This window comes from Rhinoraja longicauda, chromosome 6, assembly GCF_053455715.1.
Source record: "Rhinoraja longicauda isolate Sanriku21f chromosome 6, sRhiLon1.1, whole genome shotgun sequence".
In the NCBI taxonomy this organism is placed as follows: Eukaryota; Metazoa; Chordata; class Chondrichthyes; order Rajiformes; family Arhynchobatidae; genus Rhinoraja; species Rhinoraja longicauda.
In genome coordinates, this window is record NC_135958.1 from 14,108,523 (window position 1) to 14,129,640 (window position 21,118).

The 21,118-nt window shown below is 42.5% G+C and overlaps 1 protein-coding gene across 5 annotated transcripts in view; it reads left to right on the plus strand.

Annotated features, from left to right (window-relative positions):
- The window catches only part of znf319b (zinc finger protein 319b), a 41,658-nt gene that overhangs the window by 8,128 nt on the left and 12,412 nt on the right, over positions 1–21,118 (plus strand). For 2 of the 5 annotated variants that reach the window (XM_078400496.1, XM_078400495.1), the window contains exon 1: positions 12,975–13,233. The exons of 2 other annotated variants lie outside the window; for them this stretch is intronic. The gene's annotated coding sequence lies outside the window, so the exon portion shown is untranslated. Of the gene's footprint in view, positions 1–12,974; positions 13,234–21,118 lie in introns of those variants that run through there. One more of the 5 variants, XM_078400492.1, reaches the window with a different exon arrangement.

Here is a 21,118-nt window from a genome sequence, read left to right on the forward strand (position 1 = left end):
AGTACTCTTTATGTTAGTTGTGTTTTTAAAAAAAACAAGACATTGCTTTGTGCACTGAATCTTTCAGTTACTGAAAAAAGATGGAATATGACCATTCTCAACAATGTTTTGAATGTTATTCATTCATCAGCATTACTGGTATTATCATTATTTTTTTGTTCACCCATAATTGCCCCTGAATTGAGGAGGGTGCTAAAAAAGATGCACACACAGTGGTGTAGCTGTTCGGGTTGCTGCTTCACATTATCAGAGACCACAGGTTGATTCCTGAACTCGAATGCTGTCCATGTAGAGTTTGCATGTCCTCCCTGTATTTTTCCAGGTGCTCCGGTTTCCCCCCACATCCCAAAAATGTGTGGTTATTTGCCTCTGGTGTGTAGGGAATGCATGTGAAAGTGGGATAACATAGAACAAGTGTGAACAGGTGACCGATGGTTGGCTTGGACTCAGTGGGATGATTTCATCATCTCAACCATGTGGGTGGGTTTGAAGTCACAGGTGCCAGACCACAAGGGCAGCAGGTTTCCCATTGTGAATGCCTCCCCCCGCGCACTCACAGAAATAAAAATTATAGACCTTGTACAACCCTTATTACGTCACCATACTTCCAATTACATTCCACTATCTGGATCATCTGACACATAAGGCGCCATTCTCCCAACTTGTCTCTGGACCCTTCTGACCTGTCAGTTGCACCATCTACTGGTGGAAAAACGCTACTGCAGGCATAAACATATTGGGATCTGTTGAAAGAAATAATAACCTTAAGGATCCATTAAAGCAACCACAAATAACATTGATGGGCACCTGGAGTATTGAAAATCTATCATTTTTAATGTGGAAGGCCTTCAGATTTTGAGGAACATTCAAGGTAGCAGAGAAAAAAAACATATCCAAGGCAGAAAGAAACTACAAAGACAAAGACTACTTGCAGATTCAAGAAAAGGCAAAGATACTTTATAAATGGAAGAAGGGATTAAAGAAAATTAAAGAAAAAGCCTAGGAACTTTATAAATGCAAGAAGGGATGACAGGATGAAAGTCAAACTCTGATATACCAGCACGCTTGAGGCTTGTGTAGTGTCAGAGTAGCAGATTTTCTGGACTCTAGATATTGCCAACACCAAAACACTTTCATTTCAACTTTATTTCCTGTTTTTGGAATTTAGTGGTGAACCTGATAACTTTAAAGATAGTAGAAAATATACCAGCACTCTGGACTCCTCCGCTGACCACATGCCCACAGACAGCCCTGCCCCTGATGTCTGAATCACTATCTTTGCTCCGGCAACATGCCCGACCCACTGTCTAGCCTCGGGCTCTTGCCGTGCACCACGCTCGCACTCTGGGCCCCAGCTCACATTCCAGACTAATGAGTAAACCAGGTGCCAGACCATCAAACAATTGAAAGCTAGATTATCGGAGTTTTACTGTACATGGGTAGGTCACTGGGTCAATCAACCCATGCAGCCTTATATGCTTCATTGGAGCCTTGCCTGACTTTCCTCACCTAACTCTACCAGCATTGTCCTTTATTCCTTTCTCCATCAGGCACTAGCCCAGCCTCCACTTAATTATCTCTTATATTATTCATTTCAGCCACACCTTGTGCAAGAGTGTTCTGCATTTTCACTACTTGTTGGATAAAGAATTTTCTTCTGATTTCCCTCCTGTACTTGATCATGTCTGTCTTATATTAGTTATATTTAATTATGCCTTGCCCTCAAGTAGAAAAATGAAAAGCTTTCATGATTTCTAAAGACATTAATAATATCACCTCTCAGTCCTTTTTTTAGCTATTCATTTTTTTCCTGAGATGTATAACCTTGCATTTGTGTTCATGACAATCTTTTGTACACCCTCTTTAGTGCCTCTGTGTTATTTTATATAATATGAGCAGAATTGTGCAGGACTCTATGTGGTCTAACTGGTTTCAATACAACTTTGGCATAACTTCCCCATTTTCCATTCTGTCCATCTAGAAATAAACCCTAGTGCTTAGCTGTTCTTTTATGGTCTTGAAGCACATTTTGTGATTAGTATACCTGTCCTTCATGATCCTTTATTCCTCAGTTCTAGCCAGATTCACAGATTCTAACTAATGAATGCCCCTTTAATTCTTTTTGACATAATCTATTACCTGACGTAAAAACAAAGAGTTCTGGAAATAGTAAATCAGACAGTATTTATGGAAAGAGAAACAGAATTAATGTTTCAGGTCAAAGACCCATCGTCAGAACTAGAGAACCTTTTCTCTACAGATGCTGCCTTACCTGTTAAGTACCTTTGCATTTTCTGTTTTTAATTTCAAATTTCCAGCATCTATGTTTTATTTTAGAACTAATACTTCACCTGTCTGTGCTGTACTTCATTGGTGATAATTTTGAGACATACGCCCTATATAAGTCCTAAGTCTAGGACATTTTATATTTGCCCTATATAAATTTGTCACATTATTTATATTGGACAAATATATGATTTGAACACTGAAACAAACATTTACAGCAGCTGGAAGATGTATCAACTTGGTGAAAGACGTACTTTGGTCAGCTTGAAACCTTCTTCCTTCCATGAGCCCAATACTGTATCCTGTTAGCCAGTTCTCCCTGGATTCCATCTGATCTAACCTTTCACAGAGCCTATCATGTGGAACCTTATCAAAGGCCTTCCTATAGACTAAATCTGTGGCTCCTCCTTCCTCAACCTTCTTGATTGCTTCTTCAAAAAACTCAACCAAATTCATGAGATACGATTTCCCATGCACAATACTATCCCCAATCAATCCCTGACTTCTCAAATGCATGTAAATCTTATCCCTCAGAATCCCCTTGAATAACATTCCTCTCATAGATGTTAAGTATATCAACATATACTTATGATGCCACATCTTTGTGCAGAGTTTACTAATAAAAGACTTTATTGTTCAATTTAAAAACTCTCAATCAGTTCAGATAAACACCTTGAATAGAAATTTAATCCATTTAAAATATTTTTATCTGCATTGATTTCTATTAAATATTCTGACATGGACTAAATATATATTTAATTCATCTGGACAGTATAATATTTCGTGTGATGCTTTAAAAATATTAATGAAGAAAATGGAAGGAAAAACATTTGTATTCATCCAGCAATTTTGATCAACTGTGTAAGAAGGAACCTCAGATGCTGGTTTAAACTGAAGATAGACACAAAAACTGGAGTAACTCAGGCAGCATGTCTGGAGAGAAGGAATGGGTGACGTTCGGGTCGAGTCTGAAGAATGGTCTTGACCCGAAACGTCACCCATTCCTTCTCTCCAGTTTTGATCAACTCATTGATCAACCCATACCCAGCCAATGGAGGCATGTTAAAGTGCAGCCACAATTGTAATGTGGGAAACATTGAGCAAAGTTAATTGGAAATTATTTGCCCTGAAAAAACATCAAAGGAGCAGAACAAAAACAAAATGCTTCAGTTCAATAATGCAACAGCATATCCATTTTGTAAATGAGATCATTTAAAAAAAATGAAAGACAACTTATTTTGGAAAGAATTTCACATCAGTACATGTCTTTGTATGAACTGTGTCCTAATGGGAGCAAAGGGAAGCTCTCATTAATATTGTGGATATCTGTTGTAACTTAAATATCTAAACGAGGAAGACACCAACAATATGTTCTAATTATGCAATTTAATATCGGGATTAGAAATTCACAGATGAAGTCATATCCTTGCATTTTCTTCTTTACAATTTCTACAGGACAAAAAATGGATTTACTGGTTGAGAAATATCCAGGGACCTTATCAAAGGCTTGCTGAAAGTCCAGATACACTACATCCACTGGCTCTCCTGTTGTAGTCTGTGGCCTATTAGAAAAAACAGGCAGACAACCGAATTCGTTTAACCTCTTTATTCTACTCACCCAGGTGGGAGAGAGTCTAGAAACCGAAGCGTTTAGAAACGCTCAGGAAGCTAGTGTAGTCTCTCTTCCCGAATGCTAACAATTACACATATTTATACCCGAAATACATGTGTCAGTACATTTCCTGTTGCTACCTTATATGGCATGTTTTACAATGTCCTATAAATCTTTGTGTCTTTCGGGACCTCCGTGTCCGTTGTGTCCATCGTGACCTCTTCTTTCTTGGGAACAGAGGGCAGTCCATATGGCAAGTTGTTCTTCTTAACACTTCACAGGATGGCTAACCATCAAAGCCTTAAAGCCAGTTGCCCATATCAAAGGATACCCTTAGCCATAAACAGGATGTCCTGGCAACATAATCGAGCTGGAGCTTTTACACCTTTTTAACACCCCTGCAATAAAACCCACATGGCTACGCTGAATTTGAGCCCTTACATCCCCTCTTTGATTATACTATAATCACAGTCTTTTAAAGTGGTTGATTGACAAATATTTGGCATATACATGGACTGAAACAATAACAGATTAACAGAATCACAACAATTAACGCAATGATACTGCCATAATGGAGAATCGGCCCCACACATATCCTAAATCTGCCCCTATTTTCTTAGTCAAGTCAAGTCAATTTTATTTGTATAACACATCTAAAAACAACCCACATTGACCAAAGCGCTGTACATCAGTTCAGGTACTAAGAACAAACATACAATGGCACACAAACATAACAGCACATACATAAACAGTTCACAGCACCCCCTCAGAGGGCTCAAACGCTAAATGCTCTTTCTATTACCTCCTTCACATGCCCCGCGATATTGGTGATATTAGAGGATACATCTGGTACAAATGTACAACATTCTTGCCCTATCATAGCACAGGTATCCCTTTTCTCGGCTAGCAGGAAATCTTGAGCCATACGATTCTGGAGAGCGACAAGACGCAGGGCCACCATTTCAGTTGTTAACTGGCCTATTTGTTCCTGAGTCTCGTACAGTCCATCAGCAGTACAATTTGCTAATTGTTCCAGGGCACTAGCTAAGTTTCAAATTTCAGTTCCCGCCCGAGCGGTTCCCCATCTCGGGAATATTAGCCACCAAAACCCCTCAAACTCTGATACAGCTCAATTAGAGCTCCACTCTGGATGCTGTAGAGGATGATTTATGATTCGTAAAGGTGGGATCACAAAAGCTAGATAACAGCACCCTGTCCAGGTCTCATAAGATCCCTGATCATACCGTGGCGAAAGTCCTGGTAACCAGACATATGCTCAGCTCCCACATTTTAAGTAAGTCCCATTAAGAGGTCTTGGGGGAACTGCAGTACTGATATGGGTGCATGTGCTGAATCCCACAGACAGATCAACTTCATTTGGTCTAGATCCCATTCTACAGAAACAAGTTGTGTTTATTGGTGTTTCTGGAGAGTCATGAGGAGAATTAACTTGTATCCGGGGCCAATTCTCCTGTGTTTGATTAAGATAGGGTCTCAAGGACCACCCATTAAAACATTGAAATCCACAGTCATCTGGTCGGTTATCATAATCCGTACACCAATTATTGGAGCCAGGGCTCTGTGAGTGATTCAAAAAGAACCGGGCAGACCTGGTGTACTAAAGCACCAGCTCACCCTCCGAGCAAATGGTTATCGCTTTCAATACTAGGCAGTAAATAAGTCAATAGTAAAGCGTGCACGGAATAGGAGTAAGGAAAGGTGTTATCCATAAAATAGTTCACCATGACGCTGCTACGCCTGATTAAAAGCTTTGTCAACTTGTAACATGAATTTAAAAATACCTGGACTGAAAGACAAAAACAAAATTCCCATGTAACCTCCAATTTTTCCCAGTCTATTCTTCCCCTCATCTCCTCTCGTAGGGACGACTGATGTAACCCTCGAGTTCGTCTACATCGACCCTGATACGGCTGCTGCTTCTTACATGGAAAACTAAATTCATCTGTCAGGCATTGGAAATTAAGCTGGCACAAAGCATGTCCACAGGGTACAACCCAATAGGCTTGGTCTCTCAATTGTTTAGCTCTGGTCTTATTAAACCATTAAACTATCCTGAGCAGGGTCCTATTCCTTCTGCCTTCCAGGGTATTGTGCCTTTGTCTCCTCTGCACATCATCTGATCGTCTTTACATAAATGTCATGGAGTAAATATAGATTGACCACAATACCATATAATTCTTGAGTGCACTTCCCCTAATAGCAGGAGTAACGATAGCTAAATAGCAACATCAATAGCTAAATCAATCCATCAGCTAAACACATCAACAATAACTAAGCAATACTTATAACTATGTACAAGTGGCAATTCAATAAAATCAATTTGTAAACACCAATGTATTTTGGGGTGATACCATGTAGCATTTATTACATCCAACATTCCCCTCTTACCAGCATAGGTAAGAGAGTGCACATAATACAACAAAACAGGTAAAAGCGCGTTAGGGACACAAACTTTGCCAGAGGCAGTAACCCAAAGCAAGTCAGATTCGCAAGGGGAACACCCATCCTGGCTCCACTGGTGTCTCTCAGCCTCGGGGGCGTCCCCCTGAAGCTGGCAGAATTCCGAAACACTGGGCATAGCGGTAGTTGCAGAAAACTGCTGTTGTTCGCCTGAAGAAACTAAAATGGTAGGGGTCAGGGCCTCTGTGCGTGCCAATGTGTCAGCCAATGCATTCCCGAAAGAAATGGGATCCTTGACAGATGTATGCGAATTACATTTAATGACAGCCAAGGTTTTTCGGGAGTGTTAAACTCGCTAGTAGATTTTGGAAAAACAGGACATTTTTAATAGGAGTACCTGCTGCAGTCAAAAAGCCCCTGTGCTGCCACAGGTTACCAAAATCATGTGCAACCCCAAAGGCATATCGTGAGTCGGTGTAAATATTAGCACATTGGTCAACGCAAAGGTGGCAGGCCTGCGTGAGGGCAAATAATTCAGCCTGCTGGGCAGCATGAGGTGTACTGAAAAAGGCGAGGGTGGGCAGCATCCTCAATCTCTAGCGCCGATCGTGCGGATTCTTACTCGTGGCGCAACTTAACCCTTTGTCTGGGACCTATCCATATTCCCTGATGCTGTCTCATTATCGGGGGGTAGTCCCCAATATCCTGACGGGGAGGGTAGAACCGGGACTGGCACCACCGCAGCCGGTGACTCTGCCTGTGGGGCTGTGGGGATCGGACACGTCCAGGGTTCCTCGTCACCCTGGACTCCTGATTACCTAATAAAGCCGCTATATACTCCAGTGGTTCGGATTCTGACTTTTGTTGTTGTGCGGGATATATCCCTTTGGTACCGGTTTAAAATTCACCTCGAGCTCGGGTAGCACGGTCAAGTCTTAGATCATACACCTTCATTTTCCCTCCAACTTCGTTCCCTCGACTCCTGATGGCGCTTCTGCACCCCCTCTTTGATAGTCTCTACATTCCATGTACCTCCTACTGGCCAGGCCTCGTTTCCCAATCTTTTCATTAACGAAGCAAATAAATAAATAACACATGTGTTGTGCCGGGGCACCGCCATCACTCTTATCCAAAGACTGTCCCATATGTCTGATTGTCAATTATCCGAAAATATGTTATCAATAAATACTACCAATAAATATTACCAATAAATATTAATTGCACCCAGACCAAGACAATGACAAGAGTGACCGCCCCTTACCTTCCAAATCCGGAACCTTATCCTTATCCTTTTCCTTATCGGTTCGTCTGTGAATCTCAGTTGAACACGAAATCAACCCCAAACGAGGGACTTCAGTGTCTGAAAAACGTCAACGTCCGGGGTCTCGAACAACGGTCGAGAAGTGCACTCTGTCCCCTGCGGACGTGTTTCAGCCACCGTTGCCGCTTAGTCGTTCGTGGTTGACGGTGCCAAAGAGATCCTGCCGACTACGCCAAATGTTGTAGTCTGTGGCCTATTAGAAAAAACAGGCAGACAACCGAATTCGTTTAACCTCTTTATTCTACTCACCCAGGTGGGAGAGAGTCTAGAAACCGAAGCGTTTAGAAACGCTTAGGAAGCTAGTGTAGTCTCTCTTCCCGAATGCTAACAATTACACATATTTATACCCGAAATACATGTGTCAGTACATTTCCTGTTGCTACCTTATATGGCATGTTTTACAATGTCCTATAAATCTTTGTGTCTTTCGGGACCTCCGTGTCCGTTGTGTCCATCGTGACCTCTTCTTTCTTGGGAACAGAGGGCAGTCCATATGGCAAGTTGTTCTTCTTAACACTTCACAGGATGGCTAACCATCAAAGCCTTAAAGCCAGTTGCCCATATCAAAGGATACCCTTAGCCATAAACAGGATGTCCTGGCAACATAATCGAGCTGGAGCTTTTACACCTTTTTAACACCCCTGCAATAAAACCCACATGGCTACGCTGAATTTGAGCCCTTACACTCCCTTATCCATTTTACTTGTTACCTCTTCAAAATATTCCAGAAGATTAGTCAAGCAAGATTTTCCCTTCATAAATCCATGCTGACTGATCCTATCCAAATGTGCCGCTATTACATCTTTAATAATTGACTCCAGCATCTTCCCCACCATTGATGTCAGGCTAACTGGTCTGTAATTCCCTGTTTTCCCGCTCCCTCCTTTCTTAAAAAGTGAGATAATATAAGATACTCTTCAATCTACAGGAACAGATCCAGAATCTATAGAACATTGGAAAATGATCACCAATGCGTCCACGATTTCTGGAGCCACCTCCTTGAGGACCCTGGGATGCAGACCATCAGGCTCGGGGATTTATCAGCCTTCATTCCCATCAGTCAACCCAACACCATTTCCTGACTGATGTGAATTTCCTTCAGTTCCTCCATCACCTTAGATCCTCTGTCCCCTAGTACTTCTGGGAGATTGTTTGTGTTATCCTTAGTGAAGACAAAACCAAAGCGTCTGCCGTTTCCTTGTTCCCCATAATAAATTCACCTGTTTCTGCCTTCAAGGAACCTACATTTGTCTTAACTAATCTTTTCCTCTTCACATACCTAAAGAAGCTTTTACTATCCTCCTTATATTCTTAGCTAGCTTACCTTCATACTTCATATTTTCTCCCCGTGTTGCCTTTTTAGTTACCTTCTGTTGTTCTTTAAAAGTTTCCCAATCCTCTGGCTTCCCGCTCATCTATGCTATTTTAATTTCTCTTTTAGGTTTATACTCTCCTTGACTTCCCTTGACAGCACGGTCGCCTCTTACTCCCCTTAGATTCCTCATGGGATTCCTATTTACCTGCTGCACTGTTCCTTCAACTGATTGCATTCTCCCCAAAAGTTCTCTTGGATGTGAGATATATTGCACACAGACTCAGTAGTTGCTACTTCCTGTAATCTGGAGATGTTTCACCAATACACTTTGTATATGTGCCCAAAGATCACAAATCACTCGTGACCATTGCTGTTAAGTCCCTCCATAAAGTGCCAAAGAGATTGCAAAGAATGCTTCTAAGGGTGCAGGCAAACAACTTAAAGAACAGAAACAAGGAACTGCAGATGCTAGTTCACAAAAAAAGAAGCAAAGTGCTGGACTAACTCAGTGGGTCAGGCAACATCCCTGGAGAACGTGGATAGATGATGTTTCTGGTCATGTTGATGTTTAAATCCCTCCAACTTAAACAACTTAAAGATTTTGTTTATACGGCCAAAGATATGGATGTACCTGCCATGCCAGTAGAGCCACTATGTCACAGCACCAGAGACCCAGGTTCAATCCTGTTCTTGTGCTGTGTGTTTGGTGTTTGCATGTTTTCTCTATGATCATGTATATTTTCTCCGAGGGTTTCAGATTCCTCACACACCTCAAATGTGTGCAGGTTGGTAATTTAATTGACCACTGTAAATTTATCCCATTGTATAATTGAGTGATGGGACCTGAGTGGAGTTGATGAAAATGTGATGAGAATAAAAAATTAAATTAGGATCAGTGTAATGCAGGTCAGTGTGGACTCAATAGGCCAAATGCCCTGTTTCTGTACTGTAGCTCTCTATAACTGAACAAGCCAATGTGAAAGACTCAAGAGATGCTGAAGATACTGGCATTGGGAGAATGAAGACAGTGTGACATATTTCAGTCTCTCAGCCAATATGTAAAAGATTGTGAAGGCCACCTGTGCAACTCCTGAAGAAGCAGTTTCGGACAAGCTTCAAAGACAGGCTGTGTGAGGTCAGACTGTTCTTGGACCAGACTTCCAGGCAACAGATAAACTGGGCAATCAGGGCAACTGATCTTCAGAGGTGAAAGGATAATTGTTCCGAAGCTATAAAGAAAGAATGTGACCAGCCAGGTTCACTCCTTACATCTGCAAAATAGGATGAATGGACAGATTGCGGACACAGTAAAACTTGGTTGAGATTTGGATTGATGAAAGCCGACAAATAATTAGATTTAATTTTTGATTTAAGATTTCCATCACATAAATAATAGAAATGGCCACTTTGTACAATCAGTACCACTCGAACCTCTACTAACTTTCCTTATTAGCATAAGCATCTGTTTCCTTTTACCTCATGTTTATCAACTCAACCCTTCCCCCAGTAACCATTCCCCCCCCCCCTCTTTTTTTATGCATTACATTATTCATCCGAACTGGCCCTGCAATAACGCTCAATATAGTCAGCACTCTCTGAGTTCCCAATTTGAATTCACAATGAGTACCTTGATTGACTAGATTTGCTCTTCCTCACAGACTATTTTATAAAAATGTTTAATTTAAAACATGAATTCCTTCAGCTTTCTTTTAGGAGAAAAGACCCAATGTTCACTCTTTCGCAGGTATAACCTCACATTTCTCTCCTTGTGAATCTTTTTTTAATGTTATTTCCAGAATCTCTATAATGTGGTAACTAGAATTAAACATAGCATAACTTCTCTACTTTTAGAAATAAAACTCAGAAATAGTTTCCTTTCTCAAAAACCATTTTTTTTAAACTTTGGAAGTTTAGGTGTTTGCAACTTACAATCTCTTTTTTCTACCTATTTAAAATCTTATTTTTCAAAAATGTGGCCTTCTCATATCAAAATCTATCTTCAAATTCTGTGTGTTGTATTCATTTGCTAATTATATGCCATTTTATAAGCTTATCAATGTATTATCTAACCAGAGCATAGTTTAGTTTAGAGATACAGCTTGGAAACAGGCTCTTTGGCCGCCACGTCCACACCGACCAGCAATTACCTGTATGCTAGTTCTATGCTGCATACTAGGGAGAATTTCTTTACGGAACCCAATTAGCCTACAGATTTGCACGTCTTTGGAATGTGAGAGGAAACCAGAGCACCCAGGAAAACCCACGCAGTTACAGGGAAAACGTGCTGACTCCGTACAGACAGCACCCATGGTCAGCGTCAAACCTAGGTCTCTGGCACTGTATGGCACCAACTCTACCTGTGCGTCAGAGATGGACTTCTGTCCTAATCCATTAATTTCCTTTGTTATGCTATCTTAACGTTCAATTTTCTACCTCTCCAAATCATTTCTCTTCGATCCATTACCTAGGGCTCATCTTACTGATGTGCCATCTTAAATCACATTAAAAAACAGTCATTATTGTCTAGATAAAACACAAAGTTCCAGAGTAAATCAGTGGGCCAGGCAACATCTCTGGTGGACATGGATAAGCAATATTTTGGGTTGGGGCCCTTCTTCAGACTCTCAAGAAGGGCACCGATCCAAAGCATGGTCTATCCATGCCCTCCAGAGGTGTTGCCTGACCCACTGAGTTACTCCAGCACACTGTTCTACTCAAAATTCTAGCATCTGCAATTCCTTGTGCCTCCATTATTGCTTAGATGATCCCTTTTAATTTGCTCCCTTGCTGTAGTCCATTTCCAAAGACTATTTCCAATAGTTTTGCATAAAGCTTGTTCTTGATTGGTAAAGACTCCCATACATCTAGATTATCTTCATCTGCCGCTTCTGTCCAGTTAATTGAGGGGTAATTTATTGATGAGACCAAGCCTAGACTCTGCAATTGTTTTACTGAACACATCCGCTTGGTCCACTGAGGCTTACCAGATCTCTCGGTTGCTAACCATTTTAATTCCCTTTCCCATTCTTATACTGATTTTTCTGTCCTGGGCCTCCTCCATTACCAGAGAGAAGGCCACATGCAAACTAAAGAAACTGCACCTCATATTCCACTTAGGTAGCTTACAATCCAACAGCAAGAACATTGAATTATCCAATTTTAGGTAACTTCCACAACACCCCAATGCCTCTTCTGGACTCGCACCAATTTGTTCCTTCCCCCTCCACCTACATTCTTTTCTCTGGCTTCACAATTTGCAATACCTCCATCTCACACATTCTGTTTCTTCTTTTTTGGCCTTTGTCAAACCATATTCCTATCAACCCCCCCCCCCCCCCCCCCAACCTATTACCTACCACAGTTTGTCCTGCCCCCTCTCTTCCAACTTTCTTTTCCCCACTCCCCACCAATCAGTCTATAGAAGGGTCCCAACCCCAAAAACACCACCGACCCACGTTCTCCAGGGATGCTGAGTTACTCCAGCATTCTGTGCCTTTCTTTGGGAAACCAGCATCTGCATTATGTTATTACATATTGCTTAGATGATCCCTTTTAATTTGCTCACTTCCAAAGAGTATTTCCAATTGTTTCTTGGTTGGAAAAGACTCCCGGACATCTGCAACGTCTTTAGCTGCCTCTTCTGTCCAGTTAATAGGGAATAACTTAAACAAAAACACACTTGTCTGAAGAAGGGCCTCGACCTGAAACATCACCCTTTTCTTTTCTCCAGAAATGTTGCCTGTCCTGCTGAGTTACTCTGGCATTTTGTGTCTATCTTCAACTTATTTTTCCCTAATTTGTTTGCACTTTTCTTCCTCTATCTCCCTTCCACTATTAGATAGATGGGTGGTAGACTTTGATTTGAATTGAAGTATTGGATTAAAACATTTTTTTAAAAAAATAGGACTTGGTACCCAAAAAGGTGCAGAGGGCTGGGTTGGGTTGGAGTCAGTGTTGGGGAGGAGTGGGTTGTGTGAGGCCACCATGGGCCGTGCAGGAGCCGTCAGGGGGCAGCAGAGGGCGGCAGTGACAGGAAATCCCGCGGCTGCTCTTGGCTTCCTGTTTACGCGGGCCACTCGGTTCCTGGCCGCAGGGTCGGAGTTTCGCACCCGCCTGATGATGGGGTTGTCCAACGGCGCTCCGATTCGCTCCCGCCGGACCTAGCTCTGCTCTTCCCCGCTCCCGGACCCCCGACCCCGTCTTCGGCCAAGACCTCAGGAGAGACCGGAGTGGTTAGGCTCGGGCAGTGCTGGAAAACGGAGCGGCCCCGGCAACCAGGTAACAGCGGCGGGAGGCGGCCTTGCTGCTCGGCAAATGCCGGGCCTTCGAACGGGGGATGGAGCCGGCCGAGGGCGTTGGTGGCGATCGGAGGGGATGGAGAGACCGCGGCCGCGCCTAGCGCTGCGACAGGCCGCTGACTCGACAAGGTGGGCCGGCGGCCATTGTCTTCGGCCTGGGCTAGGCCCAGGCAACGGCGCTGGCCGGCGAGGGGGAGGGGAAGGGAAGGGACCGCAGGGAGGAGCCGCTTCAAGGGCCGAAGACGCCACGCTGTTCTGGGCCCATGTGCCAGCTCCGACATGACAACAGCCGCTTGGTGTAATCTGAACCTCGTGTGCCAGTGCCGGGCCACACAGCGGCTCGAAGGCGGGCTGTGTGTTTGATCCCGCAGTCATGAGCACGGTTTTCCCTTCCATCCCCGACAGCTGTGATTGCATTTCCCTCCAGTAATCCTTGGCAACAATCGTTCTACTTGCCCCCTTGAGCATGAGGCATAGTTATTATATTTGTGGGAGAAAGCACAGTTGCAGGATTTCGGCATCATGTATTGGCCATCTCAATGATTCATTCTCGAACCCTGCCCAGTTTGTTGCAAAGATACTTTGGTGTCGAACGAGTTCCACAATTCAGAACACACGATTAAGGAATTGAAGTGTGTTTCAAGTCAGGACTGTGTTTAGATTAAAGGGGAACTTACAGGTGATGGCGTTCTAAGTTTCTGCTCCTCTTGTCCTCGACATTAAAGGTCATGGGATTCTGAGGTATTGATGCAGAAGTCATAGTAGTGCGTTATTGCTGTATAATTTATGGATGATGTGAACTGCAGATGCTGGTACAAATCGAAGGTATTCACAAAATGCTGGAGTAACTCAGCAGGTCAGGCAGCATCTCGGAGAGAAGGAATGGGTGACGTTTCGGGTGGAGACCCTTCTTCAGACTTGAGTGTTTGTTGTTGATGCTGTCCTTAATGAAACAAATTGAAGTATTATATCATGTTCCTTATAGATGATGGAAGGCTTTTAGAGGAGTATGAACTGAGTTGCAGATTTGCAGGGTGCCCAACCTCTGACTCGCTCATATGTTCCCATGTCTAGTCCAGTAGAGTTTCTAAACATTGTTGACTGCCGGAGCAGTACTGTGGGGCTGATAGTGTTGCTTCTACACAACTTTGGCAACCCACGGTTCGATCCTGACATCGTGTGAGATGTGTGTACGTATTACACAATCTCCTTATGAATGCTTGGATTTCTATGGGGCTCAAATTTCCTCCCATATTGCAACAATGTACAGGGTTGCCAGGTTATTTGGCTACTATAAATAATTTCAAGTGGTTGAATGTTGGGAGGTGGGCAGTGGGTGTTGAGATTGAGGTAAGATAAATACAATTCAAGTGAATGAATACTTGATAGACAGCATGGATTCAATGGACTGTACGTCCTGTTTTTGTACAGCTGTTGTCTCTGACTGTTGATAGTGGAGAACTTGGTGATGGGAATGCTGTAGATGGTCAAAGAGAAATAGTTGGTGTATTGGGGAGTGTCATCACCTGGCAATTTGCATTGTGTGAATTCTGCTTGCCAATTGCCAACCTGAACCTGAATGTTGTCCAGATCTTATTGCATGCAAGTACTGGCTGCTTTCATGTTTAAGGGCAGCATATTGGCGCAGTGGTAGAGTTGCTACCTTACAACGCCAAAAACCAGGTTCGATCCTGACCCCAGGTGCTGTCTGTATGGAATTTGTACGTTCTCCCTGGGACTGCATAGGATTTCTCCGGGTGCTCCGGTTTCCTCTCACACTTCAAAGACGTACAGGTTTTTTAGTTAATTGGCACCTGTAAATTATAAATTGTCCTTAATGTGTCAGATAGTGCTACATGTAATGTGTACGGGCTGATTGCTGTCAGCACAGACTCGGTGGGCCGAAGGGCCTGTTTCCACACTCTATCTCTAAATTCTAAAGAGATGCAAATGGAATCAATTGCAATTGCAATTATCCACAAAACATCCTTTCCAATGATGTCAGCTATAAACGTAAGATTTCCTGTTTTCCCCTAGTTATCTGGGGCTATGAATCTAATTGTCCTCAGGGTCTTTAGACACCAAAGAAGACAGTTGCTGATTTGTTGTTTTGCAGGTATATATACAGTAATTCCTGTGTACTACTGCAATTTAGTTTACTTTAGAGATACAGCACGGAAACAGGCCCTACGGCCCATCACATCCATGTTGACCTTTGATCCGTTCACACTAGTTTTATGCTATCCCACTTTCTCATCCACTCCTTGCACACTAGGAGCTGTTTACAGAGGCCAATTAACTTACAATCCTGCGCATCTTTGGGATGTGGGAGCACCTGGTGGAAACCCACGCAGTCACAGAGAATGTGCAAGCTCCACACAGCATCCACGGTCAGGATGGAATCTGCTTCTCTGGCGCTGTCAGGTCTGGCAGCTCTACTAGCTGGCCCTGGAGCACATTCATCCTTGCCTGCGTCTACAGTCCTTAGTGACACTTAAACATTTTTAATGTTTAACTGATAAAAGCACTTTCTAGGTTAATAGAGGTACACAAAAAGCTTAGAAATTGTCAGTATTTTTAACATTGATGCAGAGGAAAATAGAATCATTTTGTTTCAAAAATATTGATGATATTTTCTTTATTAAGAGCACATTCAATCTATGGGCACATTTTCTGCTTTGGCACCGACTGCCCACAATTCTCTGCCCCAGTAATTTCATCAGACAGGAAAGCTGTGGGCTGGCAAATGCAGAAGAGGAAACCACTTCTCCACATATGTATCTGCAGGCCCTGTCGCCTCAGGTTCATTTATCAAGGGTGGAGGGGGGGGATTCTCTGCTCCTACTTCCTGGGTTCAATTGCTTGTCAAGATGTAAGTGAAGCACCTGGGCTGCAGCACAGAAAGGTGCAAACTATCACTGAGCTTTGTGCCAGTGACAAAGTGGAGGACAGCTTTTTATACTCAAGTTGGTGGCTTGCAACAGGTTGTACAAGTTGTTCTAATCGATAAACCACTTAAGCACATCTCACGTTATAACTGTTCCCTTCGATATGATATTTTTGCAATTCATTTGAATTAAGCAACATTAAGAATTATTAGTTTCAAGCAAGTGGGCAGTTAGAAAATTATATCAGCAATCTTTGAATTGGCAACCATATTAAGAGTATTAAGAATTAAGAAATTCATTAACACAAAAAGCTGTGGAGGCCAAGTCAATGGATACTTTTAAAGTGAAGATTGACAGATTCTTGATTAGTACAGGTGTCATGGGTTATGGGGAGAAGTCAGGAGAATGGGGTTGAGAGGGAAAGATAGATCAGCCATGATTGAATTGCAGAGTAGACTTGATAGGTCTAATTCTGCCTTTACAACTTATGAGATCCCATTTATAATGAAACCTCTCACTGTGGCAGAAAAATGAGAAACTTTCACTTCACTTCACAGTTATAAAACAGTGATGTATTACAGGGTTCCTCCCAGTGGAAAGTTATTACCACATTAGATCATGTTTAATCAGTGGGCACATTGACAGAGGCCACAAATTACAAGTGGTTAAAGCTTTTGTAACCAAAATAGTTCAAATGATTTCAAACCCTACAGCAGTGTACCAAACATCACCTTGCTCTCATACATTTTGCTGATTAACACCCTGGAGAATGTAAACTTGATTTTGCAAATCTGTTTTGCTGCTAGTGTAATTGAGGGCAGGGTTCAGTAGTGCATTGGGGGTTATAGTCCAGAATAGACATTCCAAAGAATTATATCTAAACCCCATCCTAGTAGTTCCTAGAATGGAATGCAAGATATCTAATTATTTGTGGTCTATTGTCGTGAGACAACTGTTAAGGAAGTCAACAGATTTAGTAACATAGCTCGGGGTGGAATACCCCTCCACCAGGGCTGGATCGCACAAATCTCATCCACGATTTTGGCACTGTTGAGCACAAATAGAAGTAGTTCCAACCTACATATTTTTATTTTTCTCTGAATTCAGACATATTTTGCTAAGAAATCAAAGCCATTCCAGCACTTAGGGGGAGTGAGGTAAAATTTTTATATAGGAAAATAACTGCAGATGCTGGTACAAATCGAAGGTATCACAAAATGCTGGTAACTCAGCAGGTCAGGCAGCATCTTGAAGAGAAGGAATGGGTGACGTTTCGGGTCGAGGCCCTTCAGACTGATGTCGGGGGGCAGGACAAAGAAAGCATACAGGTGGAGACAGGAAGACAGTGGGAGAACTGGGAAGGGGGAGGGGAAGAGAGGTACAGAGGAACTATCTAAAGATAGAGAAGTCAATGTTCATAACGCTGGGCTGTAAGCTACCCAAGCAAAATATGAGGTGCTGTTCCTCCAATTTCCGGAAATCAGTCTGAAGAAGGTCTCGACCCGAAACGTCACCCATTCCTTCTCTCCAAGATGCTGCCTGACCTGCTGGGTTACTCCAGCATTATGTGATAAACTTTTTATATAGCTGACCACAGGCATAATTTTCCTCAATGGGATGTTACTTGGTTGAGCTTGCGAATTTTCAAACTGGCTTTGTGTTGTGATCGTGCAGAAATCCAGTTCTTTTCTGGAAAGCGGTTAAAACAGAGTAATGAATTAAAAGCGTAGCGCAGTAGTGAATTTACACTTTAAATAATATTGATTTGAGATTCTGTCTTTTCCATGGTTAATTGATGTACAATAGCGAAAATTGCTCATAAGATATTAAAACTGCTGCCAGCATTATTGCATCTTTGGAGTTTGAGATTGTAATATGTTATACATGAAATGTTTAATACTATCTAGGCAAGTACTCCATCAGAAGATAAATAGGTCTATTGAGTTGCTTCCCTCAAAGTTCTTGGAAATCCTGGATAGAGCAGTCCACTTGAGTTGATGCTTTATTTTCAGTGCCCACACAGCAGACACTCATTATATTGTGAATGTCTGACCAGAAAAGGGGTTAGCTGCAATTCGTGTCATACTGAATCTCAACGGACAATTTGAATAAAATTATTTTTTAGTACTATTTCTTGTTACTTTGGCACAACGATATAATCCAGATTCAGTATGACACAGCAATTTTCTCGTGTCATACTGAATCTGGATTATATCGCTGTACCAAAGTAACAAGAAATAGTACTAAAAAATAATTTTATTCAAATGGGAGCAAACTGAACTGCTTGCAAGATTGATGTCTGCCTGCCACTGTCTTGCCTAGCATTTTCATACCTTCAGGCAGTTTGTCGGACTAGCATCAGAAAGAAAAATGTCCTTTCATTGCTGAAGTTGAAGAACCCCCATTGATTTATTAGTATCCCTCAAGGCTGTGCACAAGGGTGTCTTTTCCTTGTTCATTCTTTATCCATTGGAGTCATTTACAATCCTGACACTTGGCCTTCAAGCCCCAAGCCCAGGTCACATTCTTATCCCTGAATACTTTTCAAGATATCAAACTTTCTTTGAATTAAGAGGCCTACATTTTGTACCATTTTTGTATTGAGTCAGACCAGTGAGCTAAATGATGTTAAATATCTTAAACTGCTTGGTTCGGTATTTGATTAGCTTTGATAATGTCTTCATCATTGGAAGCATTTGAACAACCATTTCAAATAATCAGTCACCACATTATGTTCAAGTTTTCATTTCTCCTTTTATTTTTTTCCTTTCTTGGGATCTCGGTATGATGAGAGATCCCTTAGAGGAACTAGTAGGAGCTAGTTATGGGTATGTATGTGGAGTCAGGACTGCCAATTGATTACAAGTTTTACTTGGCTGTTCTTTCCCTGCTGATAATAGTGCCATGACATCATGCCATCATGGTGATGGGTTTGCGTTGTGTTGAGTAAACTTGATCAGTGATTCCACTGACTACTACTTTTGATAGCTTGTGATTTCTATTTGTTTAAATCGCATTCGTTACTCCTGGAATTTTACTTGATATGGACAAAAGACCTATGCCACCAGCTGATCTAGGACAAAGGAGTTCAGAGTGTGTTTATTTGTCATATGATCTGGAATAATGAAATTCTTACTTGCTGCAGCTTCAAGGGCACATTAGACGGAACAAAACATAAATTTACAATAAAATATCAGTTATTCGAAGTAAACTCGACCATATTAGTGCAAAAACCAAAGTATGTAGAGCCACCATAGCAATGCAAAGTAAATAATTGTTTGGTGGGTGAGGTAGGAGTGGTTCAAGAACCTGATGGTTGATGGGATAAAGCTGTTCTTGAACCTGGAGGTAACAGTTCTCAGGCTTCCTGATAGTAGCAGTGAGAATAGAGTTCCCAGGGTGATGCAGCTCTTTGTTATCAGCTGCCTCCTTGAGGCTGTGCTTCCTGTAGAATCCCTTTCATAATGGGGAGATCAATACCAAGCAATGCCCACCACTTTCTGCAGTCCCCTTTGTTCTTGATTGTTGGAATATCAGAAAAGACCACCATGCAGCCAGTCAGTATGTTCTCCATTGTATAAGTTCAATAGAGTATTTGGCAACATGCCGAATCCCCTCAAATTTCTGAAGAAGTAGAGATGTTAGTGAGCTCTCTTTGCAATTGCAGCAATGTGCTGGGTCCAGGGCCGATTAGCGGTGATTAGTGATGTTTTCGGTCAGGACACTTCTTCAGACAGTCGAGAGACCCTTCTTCAGACAGCTTCAGTCTCGACCCGAAACGTCACCTATTCCTTTTCTCCAGAGATGCTGCCTGACCTGCTGAGTTACTCCAACATTTTGTGTCTACAGTGAAATCCAGGATCTGCAGTTCCTTCCTATACACATGACGCTATTGGCTCTCTTCACTGCCATCCTGCCTTTGAAGACTGGTCCTTTGTCCCTCTGCTTTCCCTTCCTGAAGTCAACAAGGAGCTCCGTGGTCTTGCAAACTTTCAGATAAAAAATGTTGTTCAGTGGCATTGTTGGCATATTTAAAGCTAGTGTATCAGCTGTATCTGATTACACAGCCATGGGTATAGAGAGAGTAGAGCAGGGGACTGAACCTGTAGCCTTGAGGTACCCCTGTGTTGAAGGACAATGAGGAGGAGGTGTAAACGCCAATCATATAGATTGAAGTTTGCCGAAGAAGTAGTCAAAGAGCTAGTTGCATCGGGGGAAGCAGAGACAAAGTTCCATTATTTTGACAGACCCTACACCCCGCAATGTCTGCACTGAATAAGAGTTTGGAAGGGAAGATAGAGTTGAATGCCAAGCTGTAGTCAATGAAGAACAGCCTGATGTGTTCTTATTGTCCAAGTTAAAGCCAATGAGGTTGCATAGACTGTCGACACAAAATGCCGGAGTACCTCAGCGGGTCAGGCAGCATCTCGGGAGAGAAGGAATTGGTGACGTTTTGGGTCGGGACCCTTCTTCAGTCTGAAGAAGGGTCTCGACCCAAAATGTCACCCATTCCTTCTCTCCCGAGATGCTGCCTGACCCGCTGAGGTACTCCGGCATTTTGTGTCTACCTTCGATTTAAACCAGCATCCGCAGTTTTTTTTCCTACACTTCTCACACAGTCTGTCAATCTGTTGTGCTAGTAGTCAAATTAGAATGGGTCCAGGTCACTACTGAGGTAGGAGTTGATTTGCATTATAACCAATCTCAAAACACTTCATTACAATCGGTGTGAATGCTACCAGCGAGGCCCACCGCAAATTGAAGGAACAGCACCTCATATTTCGCTTGGGCAGCTTACACCCCAGCGGTATGAACATTGACTTCTCTAACTTGAGATAGCTCCTCTGTCCCTCTTCCCCTCCCCCTTCCCAGTTCTCCCACTGTCTTCCTGTCTCCAACTACGTCCTTTCTTTGTCCCGCCCCCTCCCCTGACATCAGTCTGAAGAAGGGTCTCGACCTGAAACGTCACCCATTCCT